General features: G+C 40.4%; 1 protein-coding gene across 4 annotated transcripts in view; it reads right to left on the bottom strand.

Moving 5' to 3' along the window:
- TDRD15 (tudor domain containing 15) overlaps positions 1–19,162 on the bottom strand; it is a 701,518-nt gene that overhangs the window by 440,836 nt on the left and 241,520 nt on the right. Inside the window, exon 7 of one of the 4 annotated variants that reach the window (XM_045054882.1) lies at positions 1,261–6,544. The exons of the other annotated variants lie outside the window; for them this stretch is intronic. The gene's annotated coding sequence lies outside the window, so the exon portion shown is untranslated. Of the gene's footprint in view, positions 1–1,260; positions 6,545–19,162 lie in introns of those variants that run through there. 4 annotated transcript variants of the gene reach the window in all.

Below are 19,162 nucleotides of genomic sequence, written 5' to 3' on the forward strand. Positions count from 1 at the left end.
GGAAATTTTGGGAATAGAGTTCCTGTGTGGTAGAAAGAATATGGACTTTATACCAGAGAGGCTCAGGTTGAAATGCTGACTCTGTCACTTACAAATCCTGTGATTCTTACACAATTGTATTAACCACACTGAGCCTCAACATATTAATTTGAAAAGTGAAGATAATATCCATCTGCTCTCTATAATTGCTGTGAAGGCTGAATGAGGTAGTATTTTCAGATATGCTGTGTGTGTACTTATGTGTGTGTGTGCACACACGTGTATATGAGCAGGTGGAGGGGTGGTCTAAGTGAGAAGGAGCAAAAAGATAAACAGAAGTTGTCCCCTACTCTTAAATTTATGGACTGATAGAAATATAGACACATAAACAAACACTGTAATCACAATATGAAATGGAAATTTAATAATCTATAAAGAGAAATATGTGTCTGAACTAAAGGAGAGGCAGAGGTGATGCAGAAAAGGAACAGAGTTAAGAGATATCTTAGATAAACTTAAATTACATAGATTTGAAAGTGTGATATAAAGATATTTATGTAAAATTCTGTTTTATACAATTTGGAATAATGCAAATTCCCTGAATATAAAATGCATTAACACATGGTTCAAAACTATCAGGCCAAATATATTGAAGCCTTATTCACACTCTAACTACAGGGCTGTGACACTTTAAGCTGATCAACAGAAACACCTGCCTTCTATGGGTTTTTCTACAACTTGTCAGCTATACATGGTCTTCAGGAACTACATCCTTCCCAATAACTGCAAGCTGCCTTGAATTTGGGATGGGGCAGGGGAAATTAATCAGACTTAATAAATGAATAAGGGGCAAATAAATGATATAAGAGAGAAGAAAAGATAACAGTTGACTTTTCGTTTACCAGCTTATGTGATCTGGTACCTGACAAAGCCATTTAATAATATTACTTCGACCTGCTTCAGAAAGAAGTGAGTTCCCTATTGAGAAGTGTGCAAGGGCATGTTGGACAATTTTATGCCAGAAATATTAATAATTAGATTCATGTGTCTTGTTGGGTATTGGATGAGAAGAACACTAAGGTTCCCTCCAATCAAGAGACTTGAAGATGTGGGGCACCTGGGTGGCTCAATCAGTTAAGTGTCTGACTTCGGCTTAGGTCATGATCTCACTGGGTTTGTGAGTTTGAGCCCCACATCAGGCTCTGTGCTAACAGCTCAGAGCCTGGAGCCTCCTTCAGATTCTGTGTCTCCTCCTCTCTCTGCCCCTCCCATGCTCATGCTCTGTCTCTCTCTGTCTCTCAATAATAAATAAACGTTAAAAAAAAAAAGAGACTTGAAGATGAAGGTCTTCCCCACACTTCTGTTCAACTCCCATAATTCTCAGTACGAACACCTTTTCTTTTGAATTGACTACGCCAACTCTATTTTATTATTTTTAAAAAATAAATGTTTATTCATTTTTAAGAGAGAGAGAGAGAGAGACAGAGGGAGGGGCAGAGAGATTAGGATATAGAAGTTCTGAAGCAGGCTCCGTGCTGACAGCAGAGATCCCAATGTGGGGACCGAAATCACGAACCATGAGATCATGACCTGAGGTGAAGTTGGATGCTCGACTGAGTCACCCAGGTGCCACTGTTTAGCTTTTTAATAGGTTCCAGTGTTGCCTCCTCTGTGGGTCATGATCTAGAGTTGGTGGTGATAGTTGTGTAGTAAGTGGCAGCAGCGGCAATAACAATAATAATATCTGCATTGTGCTTAATATGTGCCAAACACTATTCTAAATGCTTTTCATATAGAAACCCACCCATTCCCCTCATAGAGCTTTGAGGCACAAAACAGTGTTGTCCTCATCTTACAGATGAAGAAATTGAGAAACATAAAGTATAACTAACTTGCTCAGGGTCACACAACATACTCAAGATTTAAACCCAAAAAGTCTGTCTCTGCAATCCATGCTCTTATTTACCATGCTATCTTGCCTCTCCAACAAAATGATAGTTCACAGCCTTCTAGCTCTGCAGATACAGCATATGATAGGGGTAGAGATTCTTTGAGCCACTGGAACCTGGCAAATCTTTTTCCAGGATCATCTTCCTGGTAATAAGTGACCTTGGAAGTATTGAACTAGCTCCAGCAGAAATTGGTAGGGGCAGGTTAATTCAGAAGGGCTCTGGTCTTCTCAGTCTTTCCTTTTTTCCCCCTGATCTGTTAGTTTCCTAGGGTTCAGTGTTAAAAACTGTCAATATCTGCAGCCACAATCTCTCTTAGCTTTAGGACCATATTGGTTTGACTACCTCAGGACTAAGAACATGTTATCTACCTTTGGTTATTTGAGAGGAAAATAACTCAAAGAACAATATGAAACAGATAGTCATTTTAAAACTCATGTATACACTCTGCTGTGAGTATAATGATGATGACCAACCATTTAGAAAGGCCAGGTGGGTGTAATGTCAGCTACGTGTAATAACTGCAACATCTGTTAGACATGTGTGCTGGGTACCCTCCCTGATGTAACATTTGTAGAAAGTATTACTTAGAATTTGGGGGGTTGCAAGTGACAAAAACCCAACTCTCAACACCTTCAGTAAAAGTAGAGATTAATTATTCAAATATTGCTGGATCATCTCAAGGAACTCAGGACTAGGAATCTGGCTGGATCTCAGAAATAAATGGAACAAGGTATTGCTCAGGATTCATTCTCTAGCTCATATTCCCACTCCTCCCTGCACATCCACTACATATCTCTTTCTTTCTTTTGTTCTTTCTTCTTTCTCTCTCTTTCCTTTTCCTTCTCTAGACCAAATTCTTCTGCTTCTCAGGTCAACATAGAAGGAAGCAAGGCTACTTTAATATCCCCTGAGTTATCAAGCCTATTGCTATAGAACAGAGAAAGAAGCAAACTCAACTCTCTGGGTCCCAAGTACAATCCCTGGGCTGTGGCTAAGGAATAGAATCACTGTACTGGCAGAGTAAGTCTTACAGCCACACTAAGGATGAGCAGGGGAAAGACAATTATTAGAAGAGGGGGAACTGAAGAGACAGCCTCAAGGGAATCTTTTATAAGAAGCTGCCATGCCAAGTAATGTAGCTGGCAGATGTCCTCCATGAGATAAAGTGTGCCAAGGGACTCTGTCTCATGTAGTGTAGAAGCCATAGGAATCACACCTTGATAAAAGTGCACAGCATGTGTACAGTTGGTGTTCTATAACAATTAACAATAGTTAATGCTTATGGCATTTACTATCTTCCATGAGCATTTAGGAGTCACAAAATCTCTATAAGGTAGCAATGTAGTTATCTCTATTTTAGAAATAAAAAAGCTCAGTTTGGGAGAAAAGAAGAGACCTTCTCAAGTTTATACAGCTAGTAAGCTAGTTTCAGAACTTGAATGTGGCTCTGTCTTAGTGCTCTAGCCACTAAGATACTTTCTCTTTAATTTAGAAACTATGTAATATGCACCAAGCCCAATGCCAAGTGGAAAAATTCCAAATACACATTCCAGGCAATTAAAAGAACAAATATAAAATAGAACCACAATTCTTACAGATGCAATATTTCAGCTTTGATTTCCCTCACCCACCCAAAATGAAGAGCTAACACTGCTCACCTTATTAGCCTCAAATGACTCCAGATGGCATTCCAGAACACATGCACCACTATTCAGCAGCCTTAAGAAGAATCCAATACCATGAATCTTTTTCACATTGACTTTCCAGGGAGGTCTTCCAAGTCCCTAAAGATCCAACAGATAATTCTATGGCACAGACTGCCACTTACAGACAAAGGTCAAATAGCTGCCTAGTCCCTATGTCATGCCATCCATGGCACGAGAAGCATCTGTTGGATTTGGAATTCTAAGCATACTGCATGACTGAACTCAGGTTTTGTTGCTATTACTATGTTATAGGTGACACAGACGAACATTGGAATAGTTCATTTGGCCTATCAAACTGCAGAATCACAGGTACCTTCCTCTCAGTTAAATAATCATACAAGAGATTTCAGAAAATCCAGTGCTGAAAGATTTCAGAGGAAAGGCCTATGCCTGCCTGCCTGACTCCTCCTTGTATCACAGAGCACTGTCCTCTCTCCTACAATGATGGTTATCAGACTACCCTCAAGCTTCCTGTTTTTGTGACTGTTTCCCCACTAGACTCTGTCTTCTTCACCACAGTATTTTCAGAATGTAGCATAGTGTCAGGCACATAATAACTCAGGAGGTGATCTACATGAGAATGGGAAGACAAGGAGGGAGGCAGTGGGGGAGGGAGAGGAGGAGGAAACAGGAAGGAAGGAGGAAGGAAGAAAGGAAGGAAAGAAGGAAGGAAGGAAGGAAGGAAGGAAGGAAGGAAGGAAGGAAGGAAGGAAGGAAAAGAGGGAAGGGAGAGAAGAAAAGGGGAAGGAGGGAGGAAAGGAAGTAGGAAAGGAAGGGAGGGAGGAGAGAGGAGGAAGGAACGTAGAGGGAGGCTTGGGGGATGAAGAGAGTCTATGCGTCCTAACATCAAGGCAAGTTTTTGAGCAAGTCATATACAAACCTAGATGAATATCTATTAATACCTGGAGATCATTCGTTCTGACAAGGAGAAGATACCCTGAGTGGCCGATGGACTCCATCTATAATCCCTGGGCATAGAAGAGCAAAGCCTAAAGTTAACCAAGGCTGAGTGCCTGTTACCCTCTATGAGAGGAATAACCTCAATCAACACTGTGTATATGAAAATGGCTAACTGAAGAGAATAGACATTTATTTCTCATTCTGAACCTGGCAAGGAGATTCTCCTAGGTATGCCAATTAAATTTCCATTTCTCATGTACCTTCAACTACTGTCTTAAGAAGAACCTGAGCCTACAAAGTAGGCACTCTGACCCTCACCAAGGAAATAGTGTTAATTGTTTGTCTTCGGGCTGTGGGGCTTCAGCAGTGTAAATTGAAAAAGTAAACCCAATTTGAGAGATATGCAAATGACAAACTGAAAGAAGAATATTTAGCGTTATAAAACACACACACACACACACACACACACACAGCTCTCCTCCTCATTATCAAGGCTGTTTTTTTCCATAACCAGAAGGAAAAATGAATTGTTGGAAGCTCCTCAAAATGTGCAGCTGAGAGTGCCTTCATATTAATGAGGAAAATGATGCTGATTAATGGGTAGCCCAAAAGCAAGAAGGAAGTTTTCCGCCCTTCTGTAATCCTCCTGGCCTGGGAAAAGGTAGTCTACTGAGGTCTCCAGGCAGAGCAAGAGCACAGTCCCCTTGGTCTGCTGCTGGCTAGAACACATGTGATCTGATCATGCTTCTTTCAATTACACTAACAAACATGTCTAGTCCTGAACAAACTGGCCCCTGGGAATTAGACTGATTACAGAAATCCACAACCTTTCGAGCCTCCCTAACCTTAATTGATCAGGACTCCTCTATTGTAGCGCACAGCTAGTCCAGAAAAAAAGATTTTCTGGAAGCTTAGTTAAATGACAATATTGATTTTTACTCTTAATATTCTCTTAAATTCATCACATTTCCTACATTTGCTTGGTACATTACATGTTCCCATGGCTCTATGACCAGCATTGTGTAATAAGTTCTTTAACACAATCTAGCAAAGGATTATGTCCCCCATTTTACGTAACAGAGTCCAAGTCACAGGGAAGTGGAAATACCCCTAACTAAGGAGTGAGAGGTGAAGTCTTTGACTCCTGGACTGGCAGTGCATCTTCTTAATAATGGCTCTGAACAAGACCTTCTATCTGAATTCACTACCTTCTGGGTCACATAAGCCACGAGCCACCCAGGAATGAGAAGATTCTTTCCTAACGAATCACAAGGAAAATAGCCTCCTCTACCTGGTATGTAGTCTGCACACTGGCTGGTCTTTATTCTTCTCTGTACAAAGGAAGGCCCTTCTGTGAATAAGCAGAGGCCAGATTCCATATGCTACCCAGATCTGGGCACTGCCACCTGTACTCAAAAATTTATGTCCTCTGTAGCTCATGAGACATGCAATGGAGGAGTGTCCTAGACAAGCAAAGAAAGCCTTGGTGGCATGTGGAATCATGCTCTGGTCAAGAGCCCAGGCTTGAGAAGAACAGATATAATGAGGTCTGAAGCTCATACAATTCTGAGAGTCTGCTTTTGAAGAGAATGCAGAGTTACAAAAACAAAAGTTTCATATGAAAGCAAACATTTATAAAGACAAAATATATCACAATACACACATCATAAAAATCTGAAAAATACCATACAATCAAAATCAAGAAAAATAGCATCATTATTTGTATCAATTAAGTGCCTGTCATACTTCTTTGGTACCTTTCCCTACATTTTGGGTTGTATATGCCAACAATTTTATGGAAGTTTTCAAGGTAGGGAAGAGAATGACCCTTCTCTTTTCCTCTGCAGGGTCTCACCCAGGGTCTCCAGTGAGCATGTGCAGTGTGAGATCCAGGGCTGTGAGCAGCAAGGCCGACTCACAAGGTAGCACAGCCTCTGGCCTTGTGTCCTCCCATCAACACCAGGCAGGTCATCTCGGCAGGTGGCAGGAGAATCCTAGAAGCCACTCCTGCAACAGGACAGCGAACTACAACTTACCTCTGCAAAGAAGTGGCTGCCAGATATAAAACCCTAGCTAACTGTAACCTCAAGGAAATTTCTCCTTAGATGGATCCAAAAACTGTCTACAGCTACTCCACCAGCAACAGAACAATAGATATGTTTAGAGAAGTAAGGGAGAAAGAATGGTCTTAATGGATCGTGGTTAAAGTATCTTAAATTTGCAAATTAAAAAAAAAAAAAGAACATTTGAACATATTGCCAAGACCCCTCCTACATCTTGAAAAGGCCTGTGCAAGTCTAAATGTAAGCCTAAATGTAAGCCTGACTATCTTCATAAAGTCACCTCTGTACCTGCCCTCAATCTCCCTGCTCTAGCAGGAGTGGGGAACCAGGAGGAAGCCCAGAGGTATCTTCATCTCTAACATACCAGGGGTTACAATTCTCTAAAGCACCTGGACTCTAATCACAGATAAGGCAAAAACTCTGCCTCAAGCATGGTCTGGAATGAACAGACCTTCATTATAGTAGATTTTCATCCATACAGCACCTACTAAATCCCACACTACTTTCCCAGGACCAAGTAGATTCACTCATACCTCTTAACAACCGTACTTTTTCATGGAAGGAAAAAACCTACAAGTGCACGTCCATCATCTAAACTATTTAGCCCCAAACTTGAATCTTTATTTGGTACCCAATGATCTGGGTACCTAAATAATAGAATTGCAGGGGCATGGAACTCAGTCCTAACATCAGTCCCCAGGCTCTGCATAACATGTAACATGGAGCCCCTGTAGGAACAAACATGTGAATGTGTTATACAACATAGGAGCATTCTATTCAACCAAAGTGGAATCATCCCTTCAGGCAAGCAGAAGCACCCTAAGGTTCTCAACCCTCCCCACAGTCATCACTATGAATTTCGTTAAAGGCAGAGTATTTAAATAACTGGACATCTATTGATATGCTTCTCTTTTATTTCTGTATTTAGTTAAGTCAGTGGTTCTCACCAGGTACACAAGGAATACCACATAGGATGTACATTTAAAACCTTGTATATTTACGGGGCACCTGGGTGGCTCAGTCGGTTAAGCGGCCGACTTCACCTCAGGTCATGATCTCACGGTCTGTGAGTTCGAGCCCCGCGTCGGGCTCTGTGCTGACCGCTCAGAGCCTGGATCCTGTTTCAGATTCTGTGTCTCCCTCTCTCTGACCCTCCCCCGTTCATGCTCTGTCTCTCTCTGTCTCAAAAATAAATAAATGTTAAAAGAAAATTTTAAAACCTTGTATATTTTACTTATGAATAGTATAAAAGATTTTCATGTGTAGTTTTAACTATTTGTGATTTTCCCCTTACTCGTTGATATTTGAACCTAACCCACATAGATGTCATGAGACATTTTAATGAGTTTTTGTTCATTAAATCAGGAAAGTAAATAATTTTCGTTTTTAATGGATACTTATATGATAGACACTTTGGTGCTCTAACCTGGGAGTGGGGAGAAGCAGAATAGAAACAGTAGTGTGCAGCATCCTGATAAACTTCTCTAGACACAAAAGGAAATTGCATCTCTAATCTCCAAATCTGATTAAATATGAAAGAGAGAGGGGGTGGTGAGAAAGCTTCACATAATCTTGGGTAACTCTTGAAAGCTTCTGAGCTCCACATCACAGAGCTTTTAATTTGTATTCCATATTTCTCTTATAAATATGAACCTGTATATTACTCAAAGTGATTACATTTGGTAATAAACACTAAAAGACTTGAGCTTTTATTTTTTAATATGTTATTCAGATGGGGATGAAAATCATAAATTTCAAGCTTGCAAACAGCAGCGAGGAAGGATGCAGCAGGGACCCTAGAAATCAATGTTTATCCAGCTGTCTGGTCAAATCCCATGAAGGCAACTCCAAGAGACCATTCGCTGCTTCCAATCACTCTCTCGTTCCTAACAGGTTCTAAACTCAGGTTTCCTTTCATTTTCATTCTGAATTCTTTTACTCAGGGGTTATTCATATGTGTTTTTTAATTCTCATCTGAAATTGTTCTACTTATCTTTGATAATTGGTTTACAACTTGATTTCATTTATTCATTCCATCAACAAATATTTATTAAGCACCTACTACGTATCATAAATATTCTAGGCATTGGACAGACAGCTGTGGGCAAAAATCTCCATAACATCCTATTATGATCAATCCTATGAAATTGATACTTTTATACGCCAAAATGGTCAAGTATAAACAATCTCGTGTGGTTTAGCCCATGTTGGGGAGACAGAAAATAAGCATAGTTGGTAAGAACTTTGGTAGGATGTTAGAATCTCTTCTGAGGTTAGAGCCCTTGACAGTGCCCTCTTATTACACTCATCATTTTGGATGGACTCTTAACTTTACCTCCTGTCCCAGCCTTGAAAAATAAAGCTCCAGATACCCAGGAATCAGCAAAAAGCCCCAGGAAAAAAGCTACATTCAGTGATTTCCCCACCCTCTAGCTTCTGCTTTTACTGAGTTTTTAATAGGAGGTTTGACAAAAGACTGGTTCATTTAGTAACATCTGAAATAAACTAAGTCATTGGTGAGTATTTGGGAACATTTTCATTATCTTATTACCTTCAGAATAATCACTCCTGATAAGCTGGAATTTGTTCAATTCTGATGCTTATGGATTTTAGTGTGGCGTTCCTCCTAACAGAATTGTGAAATAAAGTTCTCCTGAGATTTTAGGTGCTTCTATGGCCTATTGGTGTACAAACCCCTGTGAACCTTCTGAGACTTATAAACATCCTTATACTGCCTAGGGGAAACAGTGTCTGGTACCAAGAGGCATCCTGATAAAGGAGGAGAATATGGCTTCACAGAATCAAATGATACTTAGAGCCCAATGCAGACTGAAACAGTGGGAAAAAGCCTTAAAGCTGGAGACAAATACCTCTTCCACTTATCAAAGTGTTAGCTTTGATATAGTATTATCTACCTGAGCCTCAGTTTTCCATGAAAAACTAGGCTCTACCCCATAGCCTGTTGAGTGAAAGAACATAAAAGTGTAAATAGAAAATATAAGTTCTTTGTAAACTCTATAAGGAAGGGCAATTTTCAAAATGAGGAAACAAAATTAAAACGAAAACAAAAACCTGATTTAACCCAAGAATTAAAGGCAAAGTCCCCAGATGGCTAGACAGAGGATTTTTAGGCAGGTGGGGAAGGGAAGATCAGTGCACTTCAGCACGAATTCACTAAAAACAGCAAAGAACCTATATCGATACACTGTCGGTGTTTGAGGGTTTACAATGCACTATGACAAAGCGAGAACACACCAAATGGAAAGAGCACTGGTTTGCTAACAGAACAGGTGTAGTTCACACCCTGGCACCACCACCTCCTAACAGTATGAGCCTGGGAAATTTAAAGGACTTGTCAGAACCTTTGTTCCTCATCAGATGATAAAAGTGCATATGGATTAAACACACTCAAATTCATAAAGTGCCTGCATATATAAGGAGCTGTATAGCAATAAACTCCTTACTTCATTGCATACATTATCACAGGTAGTCCTCATGTCAACCTTGTAAGGTAGATTTTTGTCTTTCTCATCTTAAAGATGAAGAAACCGACCTGTTTAAGAAAGCATATAGACATAAGTAGAAAAACTTTGACACAAACCCAGCTCATTTCCAATACAGACTCGGGCATTTCCACTATACTACTGTTGCCTCCGCTGTAACAGATCAAGGTGAGTAGGGGCGAGTAGGGGTGAGCAGGGGTGAGTAGGGGCGGGTAGGAGCGAGTAGGGGTGAGTAGGGGTGATGGAAGAGAATTTTAAATAGAGTAACCAGCTGTCACCATCCTGGAGCAATTATAAACACATAGGCTGCCCAGAAGTGCTATCCTGACATTTAGATGATTGAGCCCCTGGCCCCAGAGATACAAACTGCTGACCTGTCTTACCTGGGGATTTATTTGTTGTTATCTGGCACACATGTTTCTTACCAACATAGTTTGGGTTATTGCTATATTCAATTCACCAGGCTCAAACACTGTGATGATATCAATACACTGACCAACATGATCTGCCTGAGAAGCAGATGATGACATATAGCTGGACAGCTGAGTGAGGTAGCATCATTAAGGTATACTTCTGACCCCAGTAGATGAAAGCCAACAATTTCGAATAATTTAGTAACAAGTATAGAGAAAAGGGCATTTTCTTGATCGATAGCTATATACCAGGGGCCAAGGAATGTGCTGATTTGCTCTAGGAATGAAACCACATCTGGAATAGCAGCTGCAATTAGAGTCTCTACCTGAGTTTATGATGATCCACTGTCATTCTCCAAGATGCATCTGTCTTCTTCACAAGAAACAAACTGAATGAAGATCTGGGAGGAAGCACAACACTGCCATCTTTCAGGTCCTTGGTGATGGCACTAACCTCTGAAATCTCTCCAGAGACACATTATGTTCTAAATCAACAAGTAATACACAGTATTGTTTGTCCCTTAGCCAGAGCTTACATGTCCTAAAAACAAGGGGTTTGAAAATGAGAGTGACTCCTTTCATTGATACTCCTAGTGATCCACAACAGAATGTTTTGCTTTATTCCCACTTTGGCCTTTTTTGGTCTACAAGACCTACCTCCCAAGGAAGGATGCTTCCATGAGGGGACACAACAATGCTTTACTAAAACTGGTAGTTGAGACAGCCACCAACAACTTTGAGCTCCTCCTGGCAGTAATTCAACAGGTGAAGAAGGCAGTTAATGTACTAACTAGGATATTGATGCCTCCAAGAAGATCCAGAGTTGCTACTGCATATTGGAAGTGAGGAAGAGTTCACCTTTGATTTACAAGAGTTCCCGGGGCATCTCTTAGTACTCAAGGTCCTTCCATTCAAGTTAATGGAAAATTTCAATAACTCAACACAGGCAGTAATATTAATACCCCAGAACCTTCAGGAATAAAGGTTTGGGTCACCCCACCTGACAAGGAATCAAAACCAGAAGAAGTACTTTGTTGAGATAAAGGAAGTACAAGTACAGAATGTGTAATAGAAAAAGGTAGTTACAAATACCAGCTATAACCACATAGCCAGTTGCAGAAACAAGGACTATAATGATTTTAGTACTTCTTCATTATTTTAATATGAATATGTTTCAGTACATATCAACCAATTTTTTTTTCTTGTTTCTCCCATTCCCCTATTATCTAATGTAAGATACGGTAATGGTAGTTAAGTTTATCTCAGTACCTAAATTACAGGATATCAGAAGAAGAATGTGATTCACCAAGCACAGGATTACACATCGCTCAAAGATGAACAAAAAGAATTTGTACTCACTTTTGGAGAGAGGATGTGTTTTCAGTTGTATAAGGGATAGTTGCATTACATTAGGCTGAAACATGGACTTCTGATTGTATTCATTTGGAAAAAAAGTTCAGTTAAAAGATGTATACACTGATGATCCACAGGGAGGGTGTGTCAATTTAGCTAAGCTGAAACTACGTTTCCCAGAATCCCTTTTCTGGCACAGCTTCAGGGTAGTAGGGGCTAAAGGAGACATCTGCACAAGATTTGGAAGGCAGCATAAAGCAGTAGACAGAAGTTCAGTGCTAGCAACCCTAGCGGCTCCTGCGCAGCACTGCTAACCTGTTGGCTCAACAGGCTGCCATGAGGCAATGGCCAGACTCCCAGGAACTCGAGCCCCCACTATGTCTCCCCCTACAGTTTCTGATTCTTGAGCCAAGTATGTGTTTATTTCTGTGAGGAAGGTGCCAGCTTCTCCTGCAGGTCACCTGCATGATCAAAGATGGAGTACTACAGGTAATGAGAGACTGCCGGGTGTTCCAGCCCATTCTGTGGGCTCCAGAACATCCTCATGGTTCTCATTTGCCCTTGCTCTCCTCTATTTCACACCCAAAGTTTCTTCCCAACTGACTATCCTGCTGCTTCAGGCCCTAGAAATATACACAGAAGTAACAGCCTTTCATACTGTTTATCCTACAACTGCACAGCTCAAATCCCTACAAAAAATCCTTTTTTATATAATTATATATAGAAACCACTCCTAGTGTGTCTGCCTCTCTGATTCGCCCTAAGCGAACGGTACACAGATGGAAATGGCAGAGCTAGAACTCCCACCTAGCTCATTTCTAATCCTGATTCAGGGTACTTTCCACTAAACAACTGCCTCCACCATAATAACTCAAGGCCATGTAGCTGGAGGGTGTTGATGGTTTAAGACAGTATGTTGGCCACCACACTGCCTCTTGGAGAAATGGAGACATACAGGCTGCATGAAAAACTTAGAGATATCAAGATGACTAAATGCCTGATGCAAAGGTGCAGATTAATGAACTGAAGTCAGCATGCAGAAGAGGTCCCTGGGAGCAAGTCCCCTCCCAGGGGCTAACTTCAACTTTGGCCCATTCAGCACTTTTAGCTAAAAATTGCTTAATAAAGACAGAAGGTGTGTTGATCAAATTTTCAGATGACACAAGGCTGGGCCAGCTAGCAAATATGCTGAGTGACAGAATCAAGAATCCAACAGATTTGACAGGATGAATAATGAGTCACAGCTAACAAGATGAAATCTAAGAGGATGGATATCAAGTTCTACTTTCCACAGAGCTGCCCTGGATGGAGTAGATACTAGTGCCAGGCTATCACTTGAGCTCAGTGTGGGAAGAAACACACGATGCTGATGAGAGAGAGGTCTGCTTCAGGGGAATGCTCCTGAGTTCAAAAATTATCCTCAGAGACTTAGAGGCTTGGCTTAATAGAAGCCTTTGTGAAAAAGACACTGAGCTCAATACCAATCACCACCGTGATTAGGTTAGAGGATTCATCAGGTACACAGGCTTCATTACTCCAAGTATGATGTTCCAATACAGGTTGAAGATAGTTTTACAACTTTGACCTGCTCAAAACCACACAGCTGAGGCTTGGGATACAACCCTGCAGGACACACCTTAGTTACAAACCAGAATTTGACTAATAAAGATATAAATAAAAGTCATATGAAGAACATGTTAAGAAGAGTGATCATGAGACTTGGTTCAAATAATTCGAGAAATTTCATCTAGGGGAAAAATACAATGTTATTGGTACTGCTAGAGAAAAGATGGATTGAAACTATACAAAGGAATACTATAATCACTATAAACAATAAGCACATAATATAATGGTTAAGTAGGGCTCTGGAGCCAAACTACTGAGATTATGGCTCATAATACACTCCCCAGCCATTTGACTTGAGCAAATTACTCAATTTTCTTGGCTTCAGCTTTCTCGTTTATAAAATGGGAAAGACCAGGATATCCCCCTCATACCTTTGTTATAGGGATTAATTAAGCAAAAGCAAATAGTACCTACCTCACCTGGAAGTTGTGGATATTAAATGGTGCAACATACTTATAAAGCATCTAGAAGAGTCACATGGTCAGAGGTCAATAAATTTTTGCTAGTATTTATTATTATAAAGAAGTGCATTTGATGTTTAGAGCTATCCCCAAACAGAATGCCCTGGAATGAGAGGAAGCATCATCTTGTGCCTGAATGTGTTTAAACTAAGACAGGCTTCCCATTGATCAGGGATATCTTAGAGTGGTATTCCCGTACATGTGAATCCCCTTGGTATCTTATTAAACAGTGAGTTCTGATTCAGCAGGTCTGTAGTGGGGGCCTGAGTGTCTGCATTTCTAAAAAGTTCCCAGTAGTTGCTGGCACTGCTGGTGTAGTTACCCCATTCTGAGTAGCAAGACTGAAGATCTCTTCCACTCAGTGGGAAGGAAAAATGCTTTCCATTCTAAAACACTCTTGTTTTGTGATGTTTTTCATTCATGTTTTCTCATCAATCTGAGAATGATAACTATATTGAAGCTACATTATAACTGAGTAATCTAAAGCAAACAACCTAACCACACACCTTGTTTGATATAATCTGCAAAGCACTTTTTAAGAAATGAGTACTTTTTACATCAAAATCCGAAGTCCTCAGATGGAAGCTGATCTACTTCAGCAGAGGGTTTCATTTCCTAATTGGCTAAACATCTGTTCCAGTTCTGAGCACAGATTTATCTTTATCAAATACTGATTGGTCTTTGGCTCCTGCCAGCTGCTTTGTCCTGGTGTGATGGGGAACAAAGTAGGGCAGCTGTGTGATGTCAGGAAACCTCAGGAGGAAGGCAAAGAAGGGCAAGAGAAGCAGGAAAAAAAGAGACTCACAAGCTATTGGCAGGAAAAAAGCAATAGCAAACTCTACTGGATTCAAGGCTTGAAAGAACCAGATCTGGTGCTAGGAGGACCCTTAGAGATCACCTGACCCATTCTTTTCGGTTTTCATATAGTGGAACAAAGTTCCTATGAAAGGCTCCAACTTTCTAAAAGTAACACATGGCATGAACATGAGAAATGGAAACCAGGCCATGCAGTTCCTAGACCGTGCTCATCCCACTGGCCCAGCTTGCCTCCTATCTCCTCCTGGGACTCCTACCCCAGCGATGCTGCTTGGTCTACCCATGATTTCTTTTCATGTTTCAGTTGTCCTCTAGAGTAAGGAAGATTGAGAAAGATTCTGAGGATACAAGTTAGAGAGCACACAGTTGTTTTTTTTTCAAGTTAGTTTCTTAAGATGAAACTGCTCCAAAAGATTTGAAAAGTATTTTCCTATCATTCACATTGTTCTCTGCAGCAAGTATAACACAGAAACTCATGACCTTGACATGTTTTCAATAGCCAAGAGGCCAGAGTCGAGCAATGGTTCCCAATATTTGCCCCACTGAAGATCTCTTGGTTCTCTTCAGTCTCCTTTTTCAGTCATGAACTTTCCTCATTGCAATAAGGGTAGAATTAAAAGGAGACATACTAGCTTTCCTTTCTGTGAAGATCAGGTTAGAAAAACTCAGAAGCTTTGGCCAGGGAAGGAGGGAAACCAAAAAGCCACATGGGATTACTTCAAACCCAGAAATCCTCATTTCAAACCCAGAAATCCTCATTTCTCCCAACTCTTATATCTTTATACCAGTTGAGAGCTCAGACATTCTTGGCAGAGAACTAAAAGTCATTAATTCATACTAACATGAAATAACTAGCATCAGCACTTCTCCTGAGAGGCTAGGTTCTTGAGGGCTCTCCTACCTGGGGAAGGTTGTCTGGTTTGGTTTTCTACAATTCTCTGATCACCTGTAAGTGGAGTTTTTCCACTCTTTACCTCCAACATCCTGTGCAGCTGTTTAGGATAAAGTGTTATCTCTGTATATGACCTAATCACCTCCTATAACTTGGCTCCATTTCTCTCTTTTTTACAAAAATTTTTAAACATTTATTTTTGAGAGACAGAGATAGAGTGTGAGCAGAGGAGAAGAAGAGAGAGAGGGAGACACAGAATCCAAAGCAGGCTCCAGGCTCTGAGCTGTCAGCACAGAGCCTGATGCGGGGATCCAACTCACCAACCCCGAGATCATGACCTGAGCTGAAGTCAGACACTTAACCAACTGAGCCACCCAGGTGCCCCTCCATTTCTCTCTTTATAAATTTGCTGAAAATGAAAATAACAGATTAACCTTAACCACCCATCACTTAAACAAGAGAAGATACATTATTTATTGCCATAAGTACATTTTAGCAACAGAAATATTCACATCAGCAAAAGCAGAGCCCCAACTACTGTCCTTGAGAGATTTCCTGGATCGTGCATGCACTTATTTGTCACTGCTACACAGCATTGATGATCCAACCTCTAGCATTCAGCCAAAATCAGGAATTCAGGAGCTGCAACTCAATGGTGAGGTGACATATGGTTCTCTGTATTTAGTTGTTTGGGTAATTTTTCACTGTGTCTATAAAAATAAAAGGCTGTCATTCATTTATAAACCTATCCAAATATAGATACATGAATAGGCAGCAAAAACTACAGGTAACAGGAACAGTCTGAGCAGGCTACTGGCATCTTCAAAGTGATTTTACCTAGGATTTGAGAAATAAAAAGGGTCTTGGGGGAGCTACACAATACTTTACTTTTATTTTTGCTGAGATGTCTCCCCAACATTACTTTAGGTTACAAACCAGCTCCATGTTTACATCAATGCACAGGAGTAGTAGAGTAAACATTTGATCCTACAAGTGTGTAGCAGCAAATGTGTTAAGCATTTGAAACAGATTGTGTTGGCTACACAAACACAACCTAGCAAGTCCTGCTGCCAACTTGTAGTCCTGTGTTTTTCGGCCCACTTTGGACCTCAGTGTCCACAACAGTGGGAAGTAACACGGTCAGTGTCAGAGCAAGTTCCCACAGAGAAGAGAGGTTCACATGGTTGAGTTAAAGAACTAAAGTTTTCCTCAGTATTCAGGCATTCCCTTATGGGTATTTTTCATGGAAGCCTTGGTATCTTTCTTCTTCTTTTGACAGGCCGAGTCTTAAAGAGTGACAGCAGGAAAGAAGACTGTATAGAATGATCTATGTGAAATGGCCACTATCGGTTTGCTTCTAGCTCTAAAGTTAGAACTAAGGGCCCTCTTATCCATATTTGCATGCAATTTTCTGAGTTTGCTTTAATGGATATGACATTTCATTAATTCTGATTGTGTACTCAAGCCAAATCACATGCAGTTTAGTTCCATTTACTGACAAAAAATAGAAGCTGAAAAATTCTAAGTCAGAGTAATAACTGAAGGTATGTAATTACTCATTACCCAATCAGCTACCAGGTTCAGGGGGCAAGAATGGTTTGGAGATAAACTGCAACTTTTGTGAGTGAATCTGACAGGCTGGGTTAGTAGGTGTGTTTCTTTTGATTAATGACACAAGGAAGAAAGGTTTAGGAAAGGTGTTTCCACTGATTCTGCTACTTCTAGGCTGACCCTTAAAATGTTTCTACTAGTTACCAAGGAAAACATAAATTATAGTGAGCAAAATGTGAATTTTGTAAAAACATATAAAAATGTTACATCTTTAAATTCTCTGCTGTAATTTAAAACAAACTAAAAATAGTAAATCCTAGGATATGCCAAAATGGGTCATTTGGCTACATATCTCAACTTTTTCAGAAAATTCACTTATTTAAATATAGAAAAAAATACAATTAGAACTATTCATCATGGTTAATTAACATAAGAGTTTGCATACAACGTAGTTACTGCATGGGTTTTGAAATCCTTCAATATTTTTCCAACAGATCAGATTTTTGGGTATAGAGCATACATTTGCCTGGTTATTGATGAAATAGGCCCAAGAGAACTCTTTCCAGGTTCCTGACCTCCATGAGCTTCCTACTTAGAAGGTCATAGAAAGATAGCCCCCCCCCCCCACACACACACACCATAATCTCACAGTGTCCAGTGAATTGACATAGTAGGAGGACAGTGCTGAGAAAGAAAGAAATCTTTTGATCTTTAAATTGTTTGGGGGGAGTTCACAAAGGGGTAAGGCCTACATGGGGCCTAAGGATGAGCTGAGATGCGTTCCAGAGAGAGAAGAGTTTGAACAGTATGGTGATAGAAATGATCATGATTTGGGGAGAAGAATTATATAGTAAGGTGACAGCAAGAAAATTCTTATTCATAAATATAGATGGGGTCCCATGGGGGGTGGTAGATGGAGAGATATTCTGATATGAAAACCATTAGTTTAATGTAGAGCCATCAGATTGTTTACTCCAGGTACTGATACACTAGAAGTTTTTTGTTTGTTTTTGTTTTTCTGAAACAGTGGCCCAAGCACTCTCCGTTAAGAACTGAAGGAAGAATACAGTCATAAAGACTTGTTATGTGTTTGTGATAGCTAGGAGATGATGAAAGCCTGAACTGGAAGGGTGGCAAAGGCAAAAGAGAAATGGAAGCAAGAAACAATAAAAAAGAGACTCATCAGGATTTAGGGACTGGATATGTATTTGAGGTGATGGCTCTGAGTTGTTCATCCTGACCAGGAAGTCAGGAAAAAGAACCAGGTTTAAGGTAAGATAACAGATTCTTGGCAGGGAGATCTACTATAGAGAATGGAAAGTATGTGGTGTATACACAAACAAAAATCTGAAGCAGGAAGCTGTGGATGTAGGTTTGAAGCAGAAGTGAGCATCCAGGTCTAGGTCTGGGGTGTAGACAATGATGAGGTAGGCAAGGTTAAAGTTAAGTCTAGCACCAGGTATGCCTCCCCCAGTGCTGATGCTGAAGTAGGTCCTACATATATTCTGAATGGCAGGAGTTCATTCCCCAATCCTCCCTTACTATGTAACCCTTGTCCTGGCTGAACACAGGATGGGCAACCAGGAAGGATGCCAGTATCCATCTGTTAATTGAAGATGAGAAGAGCTATGTGTGGAGGGAAAGTGTTTCAGCCTGTTCAGACAGATATAGCAAAAACACCATCAACTGGTTGGCTTATAAACAACAAATATTTATTTCTCACAAATTCTGCAGGCTATAAAATCCAAGAACATGGTGTCAGTGTACTCTGGGTCTGGCAAGGGCCCATTTCCTCATTGATGGCCATCTTTGTTTTTTTTTTTTTATTTTATTTTTAACGTTTATTTATTTTTGAGACAGAGAGAGACAGAGCATGAACGGGGGAGGGTCAGAGAGAGGGAGACACAGAATCTGAAACAGGCTCCAGGCTCTGAGCTGTCAGCATAG

The sequence above is a fragment of the Felis catus genome, chromosome A3 (assembly GCF_018350175.1).
Source record: "Felis catus isolate Fca126 chromosome A3, F.catus_Fca126_mat1.0, whole genome shotgun sequence".
Lineage (NCBI taxonomy): Eukaryota > Metazoa > Chordata > Mammalia > Carnivora > Felidae > Felis > Felis catus.